Here is a 15,237-nt window from a genome sequence, read left to right as displayed (position 1 = left end):
TACCAAGCTCAGATGATGACTGCAGCCACCAGCCCACCTGAGATGAGCCAATACAGGGGCATTTGCCAAGTGATGCTCAGGACATGCACACCTGATAGACAGAGCTCCCCGACCTTGTCCCTACTAGGTAAATGCACTAATTTATCTTAACCAGTTTTGGAAGGGGCCCTGGTTTGGACAGCTGCAAGCCTTTCCCTGCCAAAATAGTGATTCAGTGCCAGCTTGTCTAAAGCGATGCTTGCTGCTGGGTTTCACCTTGCTACCACCTACATCAGGACCTTCAGTCTACACAGACAGAGCAACAATACCTCCTTGACCCAGAAATCAACCCAGTGCAGGAACTCAAAAGGATTGAATTTACTCTCGACCCAGCATCCTGAAAATGGGAGGTGGGATTTTTACGCATTGTCCTTTGCAAAGGGCTTGGCCCTGCTGAAGGACATGGTGGACTTCAGGCTTGACTAGCCTCAGCCAAAGCGTTCACAGCACCTCTGGGCATGCACATTAACACCCACCTTGTATATCTGCCATCGTCATGGCACAGTGTGAAGTGCTGTCCAAAGACCCTCTCTCCACTCCAACATCACAACCACACCTGCCAGTCACCTCATTTCAGCTCAGTAGAGCCACCTCCACCTATCTGGACCTGCTGAGAACTGACACCCCAGGACAGCTCAACGGCTGGGTTCATATGTAGCAACGCAGTGCATCCTTACAGGCAATGCAGCACACAAAACCTCTCCCAAGGTGCTCCCACTCGAGATGTAGAGTCAGCCTGAACAAGACTCATCTCTCCCTACAGCCAAAGCCACCTTCCTCCCAGGCAATGGGTCCCCATGGCACCTTTGCAGGTCCAAATCCTTCCATGCGTGCAGTAGGCATTGATATGAGCCCACCTTGCTCCTAGATCTCAACAGACTTTCAAAGAACATTGGCCAAGCCTGAGGGCTGAAAGAAGATAAGGACCAAATCTTCCAGAGATACGGAGGAATTTAGTTCCCGAGGCCCAAGAACTGCATACTCACCCAGACTGGGCCTCGCCATCTCCTGTGCCTTTTGAGAAGCACATGACCATCCTCTAGCTGTGTCTAGTCTGGGGAACATGGGACAGGACAACACAAGAGGGTTTCTGGGTCAATCTTGGTCTCGTGACAGGGAACAGATGGGTTTTCTGGTGGGACTGATGTTCTGAAAAGCAATTACACATGAAGACATCCCCAACAGACTATACTGTGCTCTGGCCCAGAGCCCAAGTCATCCTGGGTTTGGATTTTAATTAGCCCGGTTTTGGTATCTGTTCTCTACTTCCCTCCAGATAATGATTTAATTATTACAGACATGTCTTCAAATTAGCAGCTTCCTCAGTGGATTATTCAGCTGGGATCTCCTCAATTAGAGAGCCCATCTCACCACCATCAAAAGAGAGGCTGGAGAGAACAAAGGAAAACCGAAACCCTTCCTGGAAAGAGAAACCAAGCACCCAGCTCCTAAGCAGGGGGCACTGCCAAGCCCTTCTCCTACATTTATCCATGTCTCACAGTTGGTTAAGAAACCTAGCTCCAAAACGCACCCCAAACGTCTGTATCACGCATGACCACGGTGGCATCAAGGCTGGTCTTGTCTTCCCACCATCAAGCCTTCCCACTCAGCAGACCACAAGTATGGCCAAGCAAATTGTCCATGAGCCGCGACACAGACGCACTGCGTCCCCACTAACAGGATTGCACATTTGGGGATCTGCTAGGAGAAGGGATCCCGTGAGGACCTGGTGAGGACCCTGCTCATTGCTAGGCTACAAGTGCCCTTCTGCCCTCTGCCGGCTTGGTGCCACCCAGCAAGCCCCCCACGCTGGGAAGGACCACAAGGGAGAAGGGAAGGCAGGTGGCTGGTGGGACCAGGCAGAGAGTGAGGCAAGGCCCCCTACAGTAACCCCCATCTCCTCTGGCAGTGGGACTAGGCAGGGGCCATGCTGAGGTTCAGCAGGGCTCCAGGCCTGAGGGACAAAGGCTGAAGAGAGAACAGCAGAAAAGGTTGCCCAAAAGAAATACCAAATGTACATGGAAAGTGAAGGACGTGGCACAGCAAGGGTGAAACCTTCCAAGTGCAGCTCTACAACACAACTTGGTGCCAATGAGCAGTAACTCACCCACAGAAAAGCTTTGCCCGCAGCTAAATTGCCAAGCAGACAGGTTGTCTCTCCACTGCAAGGCCTGGGCACAGCATCTCCATGCTGCAGGGCTTCAGCAAACCCTCCTCCCCAGCCTGGCACAATCCTTCTCCGCAATCTAGGCTGGGAAAAGTGGGAACACACTCATAAGGTACCCCATCTCTTGTTGCAAATGGCAATGAGCTCCAAGGACCCATCAAGAACCACTTTGGTCCTTTTCCACCAATGCACTTGAACTACCGGTGACACATTGTGCTTCTCCCAGGACCCCCAAGATTTCCCTCACCAGTTAGTGCTACAATCCTCATGTTACTACCAGGGAACCAGATTTTGCAGCAGCCACTGGCAAAGCTCTACCGCCTCTCCCTCCTGTAGCATGGACAGCAGCAGAAAATCTCCCCTGGCTCCTCTGTCGCTGCAGTTCACACTCCAACAGATTAGCTTAAACCAGCTGCAGCTCCTGCTGCTGCAGGAAGAGCCCTCGAGCCACACGTGAGGCTGCAGCTGAAAACACAGCCCAGTTTTCTTGAAGCACAGACTAACACCCTGTCTGTGAGCTTAGAGCGACTCTCCTCCTCTGGTTCCCTTCCTGAACACAAGAAGAACAGCTGGACCGCAAAAATAGCCATGCAGTGCAGCCTGTTATCCCAGCTAAAGGGCTTGGGGATACAGCCTCGGCACCCCTTGTGCTCTGAGTGGGATATGGAGCCCTGTTCTCTGGGCAATGAGCCCCAGTCCACTGCACCACCACGGGCACCTTGCACCATGCCCCTCCAGGGCACGGCCTGGCTCTGTCCTCCCTGCCAGCCACCACAAGCCCCAGCATGTTTCAAGCTCTCCACCCCATCAGATTTGCTAAGGGAGATCAACAAATTTGCGAGCAAGCGTGGGGAGAAAAAAGCCCTGACAACACAAGTTCTTTCGTTTCATTTCCTTAAGATACCAGGCTAAAGAAGATGGGAGTGGAAGCGACACACAAGAGAAAGAGGGAAAGATTTTCATTAACCTGATCAGACCTCCTGGAATATGATAACAGAGGCAATAACAGACACCTCCCCCTTGGCCGAAGACAAAGAAAGGTTTCCTAGGTATGAAGAAGAGGAAGAAAATTGGAGTAGAAGAAAGGAAATGACTCAAAAATAGCTGAAATGTCAGATGTTATTAAAAAGCCTCCACCCAGAGAGAAATAATGACTGATGAGAACAGGGATATGATGGGGGAAGCTGAACAGCTGGAGAACAAGTGGGATGGGGAGCAAGCACCTGAAAATGGCTCTGCTCATCCCTGAAAGCCACCCTGGTGACTACAGTGGTGGGCTGACTTCTGGAGGTGTGCCTGGTGTGACCTGTGAGAAATTTAGGATGCTTTTGGCTGTGCCAGCAAGGAAGGCAAGAGCAGCTGCAGGAGACAGCAGCCCCAGGCCAGCCTCACCCCCCTGCAGACCAGCAAGCCCTCTAGGAGCTGCCGTTAAATGCCTCCATATTTTGAAGCATCCTTCACAGAGGCCCTCATCCTGCTCTCCGGCCACTCCTGGGCCATGCTGCCACTGTACCACGTCACAGGGTCCCTGCTCTGCCTGCCTGAGGAGCTTTCTCAGGGTGCTTGCAGCACCATCAGCACAGCCACAAACCCAGCTGCCAGAATCCCAAGCAGAAAAGCAAAGTGAGCAGTCCCTCTGGCATCCTCTGCAAAGGGTCACCCATGCCTCCAGCCCCCTACGGACCACCCCACCCTCAGAGGAGCTGAGCCAGAACATCTGCAGCCAGGGTGGAACAGGGCCAGGACTGCAGCCTCCAGCTGTAGCCGGCAGCAGCTGGTTCCTACGGTGCCTACGTTAGGCAAGCACAAGCACGGCCTTGCACGGCCCCGGCTTTTTCAGGCTGCTGCGGTGACAGCCAGGGAGAGGAGTGTCTGGGCTGTATCAGTGTCACGCAGCATTGCGGGCTCAGTGGCTGCCGCTCCAGAGCAAAGGTAGCTCCATCCCAGCCTGGGAGGTTGAGCTGAAGTCATGCTGCTCTTGCTCTTCCAGCGCTGACACAAAGCCCCTTTCCTGCTCCCAGCGCGGGGGCAAGCTGGCGCTCCCCAGCTGATCTGCCTCTCCAGCATCTCACAAGCAGCAGCGTGAGGAGTTTTGCAGGCAGGAGCCGCTCAGATTCCCCGCAGCAGCCTCCCTTCTTGGCATCTCTCTCTATCACTTTCCCAGCTTTCTGTGAGCTGCATTTGCAGATAACATCCTTCTGAAACCCCTCAGCAGAGACCTCGATGTGCACACACCCAGCTCCCACCCCAGCTATCCACAGAGGTAGACACGTGCGTGCTAAGCCTTGCTTTGGCTCCACATTAATATGCATATGATATGGCCGGAGTTGCTCTGAATCTGACAATATTCGCTTTTTGGAAAACAACAAGAAGCAAGAGTCCAACTGCACACATCTCCCTGCCGGAGCAAGGCTGAGGGCAGCTGGGAGCCAGGAGCTGCAGCTGCACAGAGGCCAGACTCTTTCAAACCCAGACCATCATCTTCAGAGGAAGACAGAGGCAATAAAACTGTCACAGCAGCCACCATCGCCTTCTCCTTAGCAGCATCCTCCTATCACCACCAGTCCGGACCACCTCTCTCCAGCCAGCCTGCTCTGGTTACTGGTGTTATTACCACCTGTCCTGTGCCCATGACTCCTCACAGATTTATGAAAGCTTTGGGCACTACCAAGTGCACTTGGCAGCTGCCTCAGAGCGGATCAGCCTCAAACCAAGCCAAGGGGGGATGGAGAGGGGCAAAAGGAGACCATGAAGGTCCCCAACTGCCCCAAAGACTGGTTAACCTGGACACTCATCAGCATCTCCCAATCATTTGGGGATAAATCCTGCTAAATCTCATGCTTTTGGGAGAACAGGCTCAGGCAAATCTCCAGCTCACCAGCGACTAGATTGTAGCTGCCCCATGGTCACTCTCCTTGTGTACACACTTGCATTGAAGGAAAGAGGGTGGAAAAAGCTGAGGGTGAAGGCAGTACATGGGAAAAACCTTCTACTTCCTTCTCCACAACAGGTTTTTGGCATTTTGAGGCACACCAGGTCAGCACACGTGGAGCCTTGGAAGGAGAAAATCTGGGCACTGAGTGATGGATGACCTACTGCATCTTGGTCTGATAGACCAGGGTGGCTCTTCCTGGTAAGTCACTACACTTGTCCCCACCTGGGGCAGTGGCAGTACCTGCCTGGCATCTCCAATGGCTGGATTTCCTCCTACTTGCAGTGGAGAGCTACTTGGGGGAAACCAAGTAGCCAGTGTCTGCCAGCTATGCGGGGCTGGTAGCTGGTTTCCTCACCTTTTAAGCCTCCAAAACATACTTTTCTTCCCCCCCGCCCCTAGACTGAGGGAATTATCAACGCTTGTGCTCATGGCCTGACCATATTGCAGCAGGGTGTAGAACTCCCAGCTACCAGCCAACTCTGTTAGCTGTGTGTGCCTCAAGCCTGTGCTCGCCCACTGCTCCAGGAAGCATTTACAGCTCAGAAATTAACTCCCCCAGCAGTGTAAGGGTTTATTGCATAGAGATGGAAAGAGGAAAATCCAAATACCTTCAATTCAAAGTCTCCTAAGAAACACATCCATTTAGAGCATCACTCATGTTTTATAGCCTCAGCACCTCCCAGCTATGCTGAACCTCTTTTCACATCCATTGCATCCAGCACGGCTCCAAAATCCCCCAGTCAATGCCACAAAGCCAGTAAGCCAGTTTTCCACTTCACCCCAAGATCACAGCACATGTTATTAGCCCCTGGCTTCATTTGTAGACCAACAGATGAGCTCTCCCTGCCCTGCCAGTAAGGTCAAGAGGCTGAAATATGCTGAAGAAAAAAAGCCTGCTTGCTTCCAAGTTACACACCAGTCTGTCCAGTGCCCTGCATGAACTGCAAACACCAGCATGCCCTCTGCATCACCCATTACAGAGAGAACCAGCTACTCAAACTGAAGCAGTCAGTCCCCTTCCCTGTATTCCACATCTCAAAGCCAGACATGCAAATGCAAATTATGTATTTACTGCAGAGGATGTAATAGACACCTGGGGCACACACACGGAGGGTATAACAGGAACGAAGTGCAGTACACTGCGTTATCAAGAGCTCCTAAAGTGGGCAGGTACTTGAGCACAAGAGCATCTTCATGGGTAGTGTTGGGGAGACGGGTCTGTTCACCTCTGCTCTCCTCACCACAGGGACAGCTCAGGGGCTTGGAGGGCTCCCGCGATGGGCTGGAAGGGATTTTGGAGTGCCTTTCCCGTGCCCTGAGATGGCCAAGCACACTTGGCCTGCCCTTCCCTGGGAAGGTCACCAACAACAATGGCATTTTCTTTGGCGGTCACTGAGGGTCCATCTCTTTGGTGAAAGGATGCGTTTTGCGGGGTATTTTGCTTGATGCTACATCAGGGATGAGTTTCCCCACCTGGACCCTGCTTCACTGAACACTACTGCACCCCTGATTAACACATTTCACAGCACAGAGAGTAAAAGTAATAAATGTTCATTTACCCCAAAGATCGACACAGCTGCTTCATTACTTAAAGACCAGATTTCAAGAGCAGAATTTCACCCTTTGTAGCATAACAGATGTCCTGCACTGAGCCATGCAGCAATACTTAAATAAAAAATGGTGGCTGTACAATAGCCAAGTCATTTGAGAATTAAAGCGCTGGTATTTTTAGGCAGCAGGAGTACGTGTGGGAGAGATCTCAAAGTGCAGGCTGATGCCATTTACTGCAGGGCAGTTAGAATTAGATTTATTGACGACGTGTGATTTGAAAGCGACACCAGCGCTCATGAAGAGCCACGCGGTGATCAGCAATGCTGAGGCTTATTTCAGCTTCATTTTAAGAGACAAAATTTCTTTACATACATGCAAATATGAAGGACATGCAGAACGAAAGCCATTTCTACTTGCAGAGATGCTCTCATTGCCATCTCCAAAAATGGCCACTGCAAAAGACTTGTAACTAAATTAACTAGAAGCAGATGATCAAAAAGGGGAAAAATGCTCTTTTTTTTTAATACGGCAGCCCCAAAGTGTTGGCAATAATCAAATGATTATCATCCAGGTTTTGATGCTGGGAAGGAGGAAAGAGAAGCCTCTCTTCATCAAATACTAGCTGCTCTCTGGGTGTCATATCTGGATACCAGACAGCTAACAGCAGCAAAGCAAACCCTTTCTGGACCTGGGCTCAAAGGAAACACAGCTCTGATCTAGAAAGATGAGCCTTCTGCCTCCAATTAAACACTTACTAGATTAAAATTAGTTAAGTCATATTATTCTGCACATGGCAACTGGAGAGCCCAATCCTCTGGAAGGGTTCAGGGAGGTGTCTCTCCAAGGGATGCTTGCAGTGACCTTAGAGACCTCGTTCTGTCCCCTGTGTCTCAACAAAGCTTGCAGGCACCTGCCTCCAGGTGCTGCGATGCTGGGGAGGAGTGAGGGCAGCAACTCTCCAAAGGCAGACGGGAATCTGCAGGACTTCCACTTACCCACAGTCTAGCACAGCCAAGTTTTCCAAGTGGCAAAGCAGCAGACAACATTTGGTTTGCTCAACAGCTCCATGGGTCCTTTAGGGGCTTGGGTTCACAGCTCCTCTGCCCTCACAAAGCTTCCTGCAATCCTCCCCAGCCTGCCTTAGCCAAAATGCCTGGCTCGCTCTCACCATGCAGGCCTGGCCCTGCCTGCCTCCTCACTGCAGATGTGGTCCCCCTTTGCTCATGCCAGTAGTGCATCCATGGCTGGACATTGCCACTGACGTCCCCAGACATGCAGCAACTACCAGGGTGGCACAGGGACTGGATCTCTGCTGCAACCAGCAGCTCTGCAGGGGGATGCAGCTGACGGAAATGCCATCCTCAGCTGGGGTAGGAAACACATTATCGGCACAATGGGATGGCAAAGGCACCGTCAGCGCTATGTCCCAGGGATGCCCACCCTGGCCGACCCACACTAGCCCTGGCCAGAAATCAGCTGCGGCGACACCAGGAAGCCCCATGGAAACAATCTCTTGTGCATACACAGGAGAAAAGCAGTATCTGGCTGTGCCGCCCTCACACTTCATTCCCACCACCCCTTCCTGAGAGCAGAGAACTCAGCTTTGCAGCATGCCAGGGGAAGCAAACATAACAAGAAGACATTCAGCACCACAGCTACCTCATCCTGCAGAGAAACTGTCCAAGACGCTGTGGCACTTTCCAAGCCTCAAACCGATGCCGTGTTCCAATGAGCCTTGAAATGCTGCCCTGTGCTCCCCAAACCTAGGTCTCACCCAGGGAGACCCACAGTCTAGCTGGGTGCTCCCTTGGATGAAGCAGGAATTTCAAGCCACAGTGCTTTCCACCACCCCAGGGACACAAGGCTCAGGTCTGTCCCTGAAGGACCAAGGACAGGAGGGTGCAGATCCTGTAATTCCCTGGCTGTGGGGCTGGCCTGACCTGAGCTCCCTGAGTGGGCTCGCAGGACAGTGAGCCATCAAGGCGCTTTATGAGAGCTCACTCCCCCAAATAAGAACATCATCTTGCAACTTCACCCAGAGAAATCACACTCGCACAAGGTACTTGCAGGTTATGTGGGACAGTTTGGGACCAGAATAACTTCCTTTCCTGGCTGATCAGTGTGTGAATAAATCAGCCACAGCCAAAAATAACCTCTGGACCTTTTCTGACTCCTTCCTCCAAAGCAGTTTTGGAGGGATGCTAGAAAGAGGCCAAGATCTAGTTAGTACAGCTGCCAGACACTGAATTATGGGGCAGATTAACTGGATTATCGAGGCTGTAAACTTTGTACAAGCCCATCTCTTTCCCCTCACTGTCTGCAGCCCCTGGCACCATGAATTTCTGCAAGGGGAACAGCAGTAGGCACCACCACCAGACCTATTTAATTCATGCCTAAGAGCTTCAGATCACGTTTATGACACCTGTTTTAATGCCACAGCAAGGCTACAAATATCTTTCCTGATTTTGGAAGCCAGAAAGGCCAGGCTTTGGCAGGAGAGGATCTGTTTGAAGATGTACTGCACTAATGAGACTCCCAGAAAGGTGAGCGCTGGGCTGGAAGCACGGCCAAACATTCCCCTTTCCCCAGGCTCCAGCTATCTGGTGTGCAGCCCAAGAGATAGCCTACCTCTTGCCTATCAAACCCCTCAGGGCACCACGCAGCAGCCAGCCCTGCAACAGTGCGTTTCTTCTGTCCCAGAAGATCAGCTGCATCACAAACAATGCTAGCCAGGGAGGTAAAACCCATTCGTAATTATGGAAAAAATTCATTTCTGCCAAGAAAAGGTGGAAACAGGAGCTTTAAATCAATGTGCCTGGTGGATGGGCAGCAATTTTGGGAGTGGGTCGCTTCCGGTGCTGTGCCATCCTGGCCTGACGATGGATCCTCTCCCCTCTGGGATGCTGGATGGAGAGTCCAGGCAGGAGAGCATCCTTCCCTGCTGCACATCCCCGCGGCACAGCACTCGCTATTTAAAGCTATCGGCCGCACGTTGTCAACGTCTCACCTCCCTGCAGAGGATCTGGGCCCATGCCCCAGCGTTTCCTGGCCTGACACTGCCTCCGTGACCCCCAGCATGCAGTGGCAGGGGCTCGGCACAGCTGATGCTGCCTGGGAGGCTGCAGGGGAGAGGGGCATCACACAGCAAAAAACCCTGGGAACTGCCCGCTCCTGGAAATTGGTCACAACAGACAGGAGGATGGGGGAAATGAGCTCTCATTCACCGCTTGCTTTCTTCTTTTTTTTTTTTTTTTTTTTTTTTTTTTTTACACACACACACACACCACACACCCCCCGTTTGTTTTTTTTTTTAATGCAATTAAAGGCAGCCACCCAGCCGGTACTTCCTCGCGCTTGCCAAGAGAAGCGTGGCAGAAACTGAAAACCGGGAGCTGAAAAAAAATATCTATCTGCATTTCAGATAAATTCCAGCCTTGTCAGTCCTGCAGGATTACAGTGCTGGAGAGAGCGACCCATGAGCTGATTTAAAACACCAGGGTGGAGATTCAGGAAAGGAAGGGCAACTTGGAGGACACAGGGTCAGCCCCCTCCTGGCCAGCGACTTTTGGCCCTGTCTTTTGGAGAAGGTTTGGCACCCAGCTCCAAGATCCCTCCACCTCCCCACTGCAGGATGGAAATCGCTGCACTGCCAGTGCTGCACAGGGGCTGAGGGGCAGGCAGCGTTGCTCTATGCACAGCTTTGCACATAAATGAGAGAGAGAGAGAAACACCCACTTCATTCCTTAGGGCATCCTCACCGCACAAATTAAATGGAGGGCTTTACGATGTCCCCACAAGGATTTTAACCTGCTTGACCACAGCCCAGAAAAAAAATCCGATTATATCAGCACAACTTTTTTTAGCAAAGAGCCTTGAATCATTTTTCACTACTTCTACTCCAGATGGGCCCAAATGCGGACCTGTTCCCCAACACTGCAGTTGTTTCATGTGATATTTTCCCTTCCAAATGCCAACTCGTGTGTGCACACCCACACGTGCACCCACCTCCAAGCCTTTTGGCATCATTTGCTCTGAGAAGGGCCCTTTAAGCACTGAAAACTCCCAACCACATCCCTCAGGAGCTTGGTCAGGGCTTGGATCCACTTGTGGAGCCCAGACCAGAGCCCTCACCCTCAGTCAGGACCATCAGTCACCCCCATACTTGGTGCTTGGCATTTCACAGAAAGCACCTGTGAAGTAGGGGGTTGTTACTGCCTTTACACCTCTCTGGTAAGAAAGCTGGGCAATGGACTCAGCATCCTTCCCCTCCAGCTACCAGCCCGGAGACCTCCCAGCTCACTTTTGAGAATCACCTGGGAAACCTCAGACTCACCAAAGCATTCTTTAGGAAGAAATTAATTGTAAAACAAGGTTTCAAGGTTTGCTAAAAAAATCCAGTATATGTCTGCTTGGCTGGAAAACATGAAATGGCAGTGGACAGATACTTGCGCTGAAGTCATTCCTTGTCCCCAGAGAGTGGAGACCTCCAGAAGCATTTCCAGTTGGACCCAAGTCTGGGTTCAGCACCCTCTGAGGTTTCAGGGCTGCCTCCCTCAGCTTCAGCGCAAACTCCCACCTCTAACAGAGTATTTAGGCTCTCTCTTCACACTGACTCACGGCCATGATCTCCCCAGCCAGCACACCACGATCCCATCATCTGCCCAGCTCGCACTCACTCAGCCTCCTTCTCCTCACACTACCACACTTGTGCCTGTCCCTATCCCCCTGCACCCCAGCAGGAGCTGCCTGAAAGAGCAAGGCTTGAAAAAAAGGGCCCTCAAAAGATACGGGCAAGGAGGTTTTGAGGGTGTTTTTTACTGGCAGCACGTTCTTAGACAATTGAGACCAGCAGGAACCCAAATCTCCAGCAAGATCAATCCCCGAGCATCTGCTCTTCAACTGCTGGCAAGCGTGGAGGCACAGCTGGACCAAGCCACTGGTACAGAGCAAGACCTCCTCGCCCTCGCCATGAAGCCAGAAAGCTGCACAGAGATGGACAAGCCATTTAATCCCACATTGGCCAAGTCACAGCTGAGCTGGCCACCCCGGAAAGCCAGATCACCAGTCCCACCATCAATTTCTCAGAAACCTGCTAGTTTAGGGGCTCCCCATCACCCTCCAGCTGGTGATATAAGTCCCAGCCAACCTCTGGTCTGTCTCCTTGAAAAGAGATGTAGGAGAAGCAAGCACCAAAGCTGGGAAGTCGTCTGTGCAACTGAACACCTCTGGGTGCCACGGGGACAGCACCAGCATCCTGTGCTGGCAGCTCCCTGACAAATCTCTAGGGAAGTCCCTAGAGATCAGTCCTGTTTCCCAACCAGCACTGTCCTGAGATGCAGGGAGCACCACATTGTGGTATCCCCAACAGCACAGATACCTAAGACTCCCAGACCATCAGAGCTATGAAAACACTGACTTTCCACCTCCTGGGCAGGTTTCTGGGCAGCACTGCAAACAAGAAACTCCTGAATCACATGGGCACACTCATCCAGGTACCAAACTCCAGCTCACACCTTGCCTCTGTACCAGCTCACGCTCGCGAAGTGGCGTGGTGGTATCAAACCCACCAGGAAAACTTCATTCCAGCGTATGAGCAGATGGTGGCAAACGAGCTTAAATGAATACTTTGCCAACCCTGACTTGGCCAAAACCAGGGCGTCCCCAGAAGGTTTTGCACAGCTTTAACAAAACCCAGCTTCCTAAGCCAATTGCTGTTATAATGATGCAATTTAGGGGATAAACAAGCCCTTAAAGGCTGGTTATTCAGGAGAAAATCATGGTGTCTGGAGGCAGCTTGCCACAGCTGTGATGAGATGGCACCAGCTGACAAGAGGATGGGAACCAGTGTGAGCACAGCTGGAGCTAGCCAAGCTGGCTGGATGCTCACTGGGCTGGTCCAGCCCTGAGCACAGTGGGCATCTGCCCAGTGCCAATGTCCAGGCTGGACCAGCTTGGTGAGCATCTGCCCAGTTCCGAACTGGACCAGCTTGGTGGGCATTTACCTTCTACCAAGCTCCAGGCTGAACCAGCCCCATGAGCATCTGTCTAGCCAGCATCCCCATGAGCTGGTCCAGCCCAGAGCTCAGTGCCAAGCAGACACTCACTGGGCTGATACAGCCCAGAGATTTGCACTGGGTGGATGCTTGCAGGGCAGATGCTCGAGGGCTGGAGACAGTATTCAGGGAGGTAGGGGGATACAGTGTGGGGAAATCAGAGAAGCAGAAGGCCAGGGTAGGGCCAGTCTCACCAAGATGCCTTCCCCCCCTCCTCACTGTAAGGTGGCAGCATGAGGGGGATGTGGGGGGGTGCAAAAGGACAGCTTGGGACCATACTGAGGGGCTTCCAGGGGCAGAGAACAGCTGAAAACCCCTCCCCACTCCTGAGTTACAGGAACCACTGCCCCCCCCCCCAAATCACGCAGCCTCAGGGGAGGTGGATGTGCCCACCCCTTCACCCCTCCTGCCTGCACACCCAGCGGGGATGGGGGAGCACATCTGCCTTCTCAGCCCCCTGCCTTGTGGCCAGCTGTGTGTGTGGGGTGAGCAAACCCTTGGCTCAGATGCCCAGCCTGGGGGTAATGTCAAGGGACAGCAAGTCCCCCCACAATCCAGATAGGGTGTGAGGATGACATCCCTCCAGCTCAGATGTAACCCAAGGGAAATGGAGGAGCTCAGCACACCGCCTGACCCAGACACCCCCTCCAAGGGGTAAAGGGGTGGGAGACAAAGCACCCCCGGACTGAAGCAGCCCCTCCTGGGGGCCAGAACATCCCTGCGGGGCACCGCAGGCCAGAGCATCCCAAGCCCAGCCCCACCCGGGGGACAATGGGGAGCAAAGCCCCACCAGCTCACCCCCACGGGAGGGCGCAGAGCATCCCTTCGAGGGAGGGGGGGCAGAGCATCCCCGAGAAGGCAGAAAGGGTAGAGCCTCCCGAGTCCAGCCCCACCAAGGGGGCAGAAGCGAGGCTGAGCATCCCCTACCCAGCCCCTCTGGGGGACCACGGGGGCAGAGCGTCCTCCGCCCGGTTCCGCGTGGGGCGAAGCATCCCCCTGGGCAGCATGGGGCCGCCCGGCCCCGCCCGCACTCACCGACCGCCGAAGTCGCTGGAAGCCGCCGCCGCCACCGCGCCGCTGCCTCCCGCTGCCCGCCCCGCCCCGCCCCTGCGTCAGCATCCCCGCCTGGCCACGCCCCGCTGGCCACGCCCCGCGGGGTGAGGTAGGGGTCGGGGGGCTGGGGGGACAGGAACCCCCCTGGGAAGGGCATAGAACTCTCTTGGGGGGCAGGAACCTCCTTGTGGTTTAGTAGCCCCCAAGGGGGCAGGACTCTCCTGGGGGGCTTGTGTAGCCCTGGGTGTCCCTTCCCTCCCCCTCCAGCTGCAGAGACCACCACCGTGTGGGAGCAGAGATGGGCCAGGCGGTGAGCCCCATGCTCTGCCACATCCCCTTCCTCGCCATGCCGAGGCCCAGCTCTGAGCTGTGGGGGGGAACAAGGCACATCGCCCCTCCTGGTTTCGGTGGCAGTGGATGTGCGAGGCTGTACCATCGCCCTTGGCTCCTTCCCTGGTGAGGGTCTCTTGCACCCTAAAATGGGATTTGAGACAGAGGCTGCCCAGGAACTGCAGCGGGAGCAGCTGAAGGGCTAACCCACCCCAGCATCCTACCCCACACAGGGAGACATCGTTAACAGATAAGTGATTAATTTGGGGCCCCTGAAATCACAAGATGCCACTCCTCCCCTCACACAGCCCCAGCATCCAGCCCTCACCAAGGAGCTCTTCTCAGCAAGACAGCTGGGAACGAGTGGGATCACCGGCATCGTCAGGGAGCAGCACCAGCTCCATCATCGCACCGGGCTTTATCAGGGACATTGAGCTCATTCATCAGTATTTTTGCTGGAGAACTTTGGGGAGGTCTCAGACAAATACCCTCAACCTGCTAGGGGAGGAATTGTGCTGGATCTGAATCCCAGCCAGACTCAGAAACAACTGGCTTTGTATTGCTTCATTAACATCCTGGTAAAATTTTATCTGTTTTCCACATGCCAGAGTTTTCCAAGCCAAGACAACCTCTACTTTTCAAAAACAATACTGTGATATGGTTCTCGAATGATGATGATAAATAGCATAGTCCAAAGAAAACATTTTCAAGTACCAAAGAAGTGGGTAAAGCCATCGGAGCCAGGATCTGGTTGTATTAACTGCCATTCCCCTTAATTTGATTCAATTGTTTTAAAAACAGATGAATTAGAAATAGCATTTCTGTCAAGGAATGGCCTTTCCTGTCTGGGATGATCAAAAGTCTTCTCAATCATCAGGTATGTTCTTTGCTGATAAAATGCTCTTAACATATTTTAAGAAATGCTGAGAGAAAGAAATGTAGTCAGGAACATAAGTTACACACACTGTTAGCTCCTGGCTGTGCCTGGAAAGCAGAACAAATGTGGATTCCTGCGTACCCTGTGCATTGCCTTGTTTCAGGGAGGCATGAGAGGTGAAGCCACAGCCCTGAAAGCATCTCACCGCGGCCCCAGCCTCCCAAGAGCTGAA

The 15,237-nt window shown here is 53.0% G+C and overlaps 1 protein-coding gene across 15 annotated transcripts in view; it reads right to left on the bottom strand.

Annotated features, from left to right (window-relative positions):
* The window catches only part of PPFIA4 (PTPRF interacting protein alpha 4), a 57,607-nt gene extending 43,764 nt beyond the window's left edge, over window positions 1–13,843 (bottom strand). For 14 of the 15 annotated variants that reach the window (XM_055728260.1, XM_055728262.1, XM_055728263.1 and 11 more), the window contains exon 1: window positions 13,781–13,838. The gene's annotated coding sequence lies outside the window, so the exon portion shown is untranslated. Of the gene's footprint in view, window positions 1–13,780 lie in introns of all 15 variants that reach the window. The other variant, XM_055728261.1, reaches the window with a different exon arrangement.
* Window positions 13,844–15,237: the final 1,394 nt, after the last annotated feature.

Source organism: Falco cherrug, chromosome 16, assembly GCF_023634085.1.
Source record: "Falco cherrug isolate bFalChe1 chromosome 16, bFalChe1.pri, whole genome shotgun sequence".
In the NCBI taxonomy this organism is placed as follows: Eukaryota; Metazoa; Chordata; class Aves; order Falconiformes; family Falconidae; genus Falco; species Falco cherrug.
Note: the sequence above shows the minus strand (reverse complement) of the source record. Positions and strands in the feature narration are given on the sequence as shown.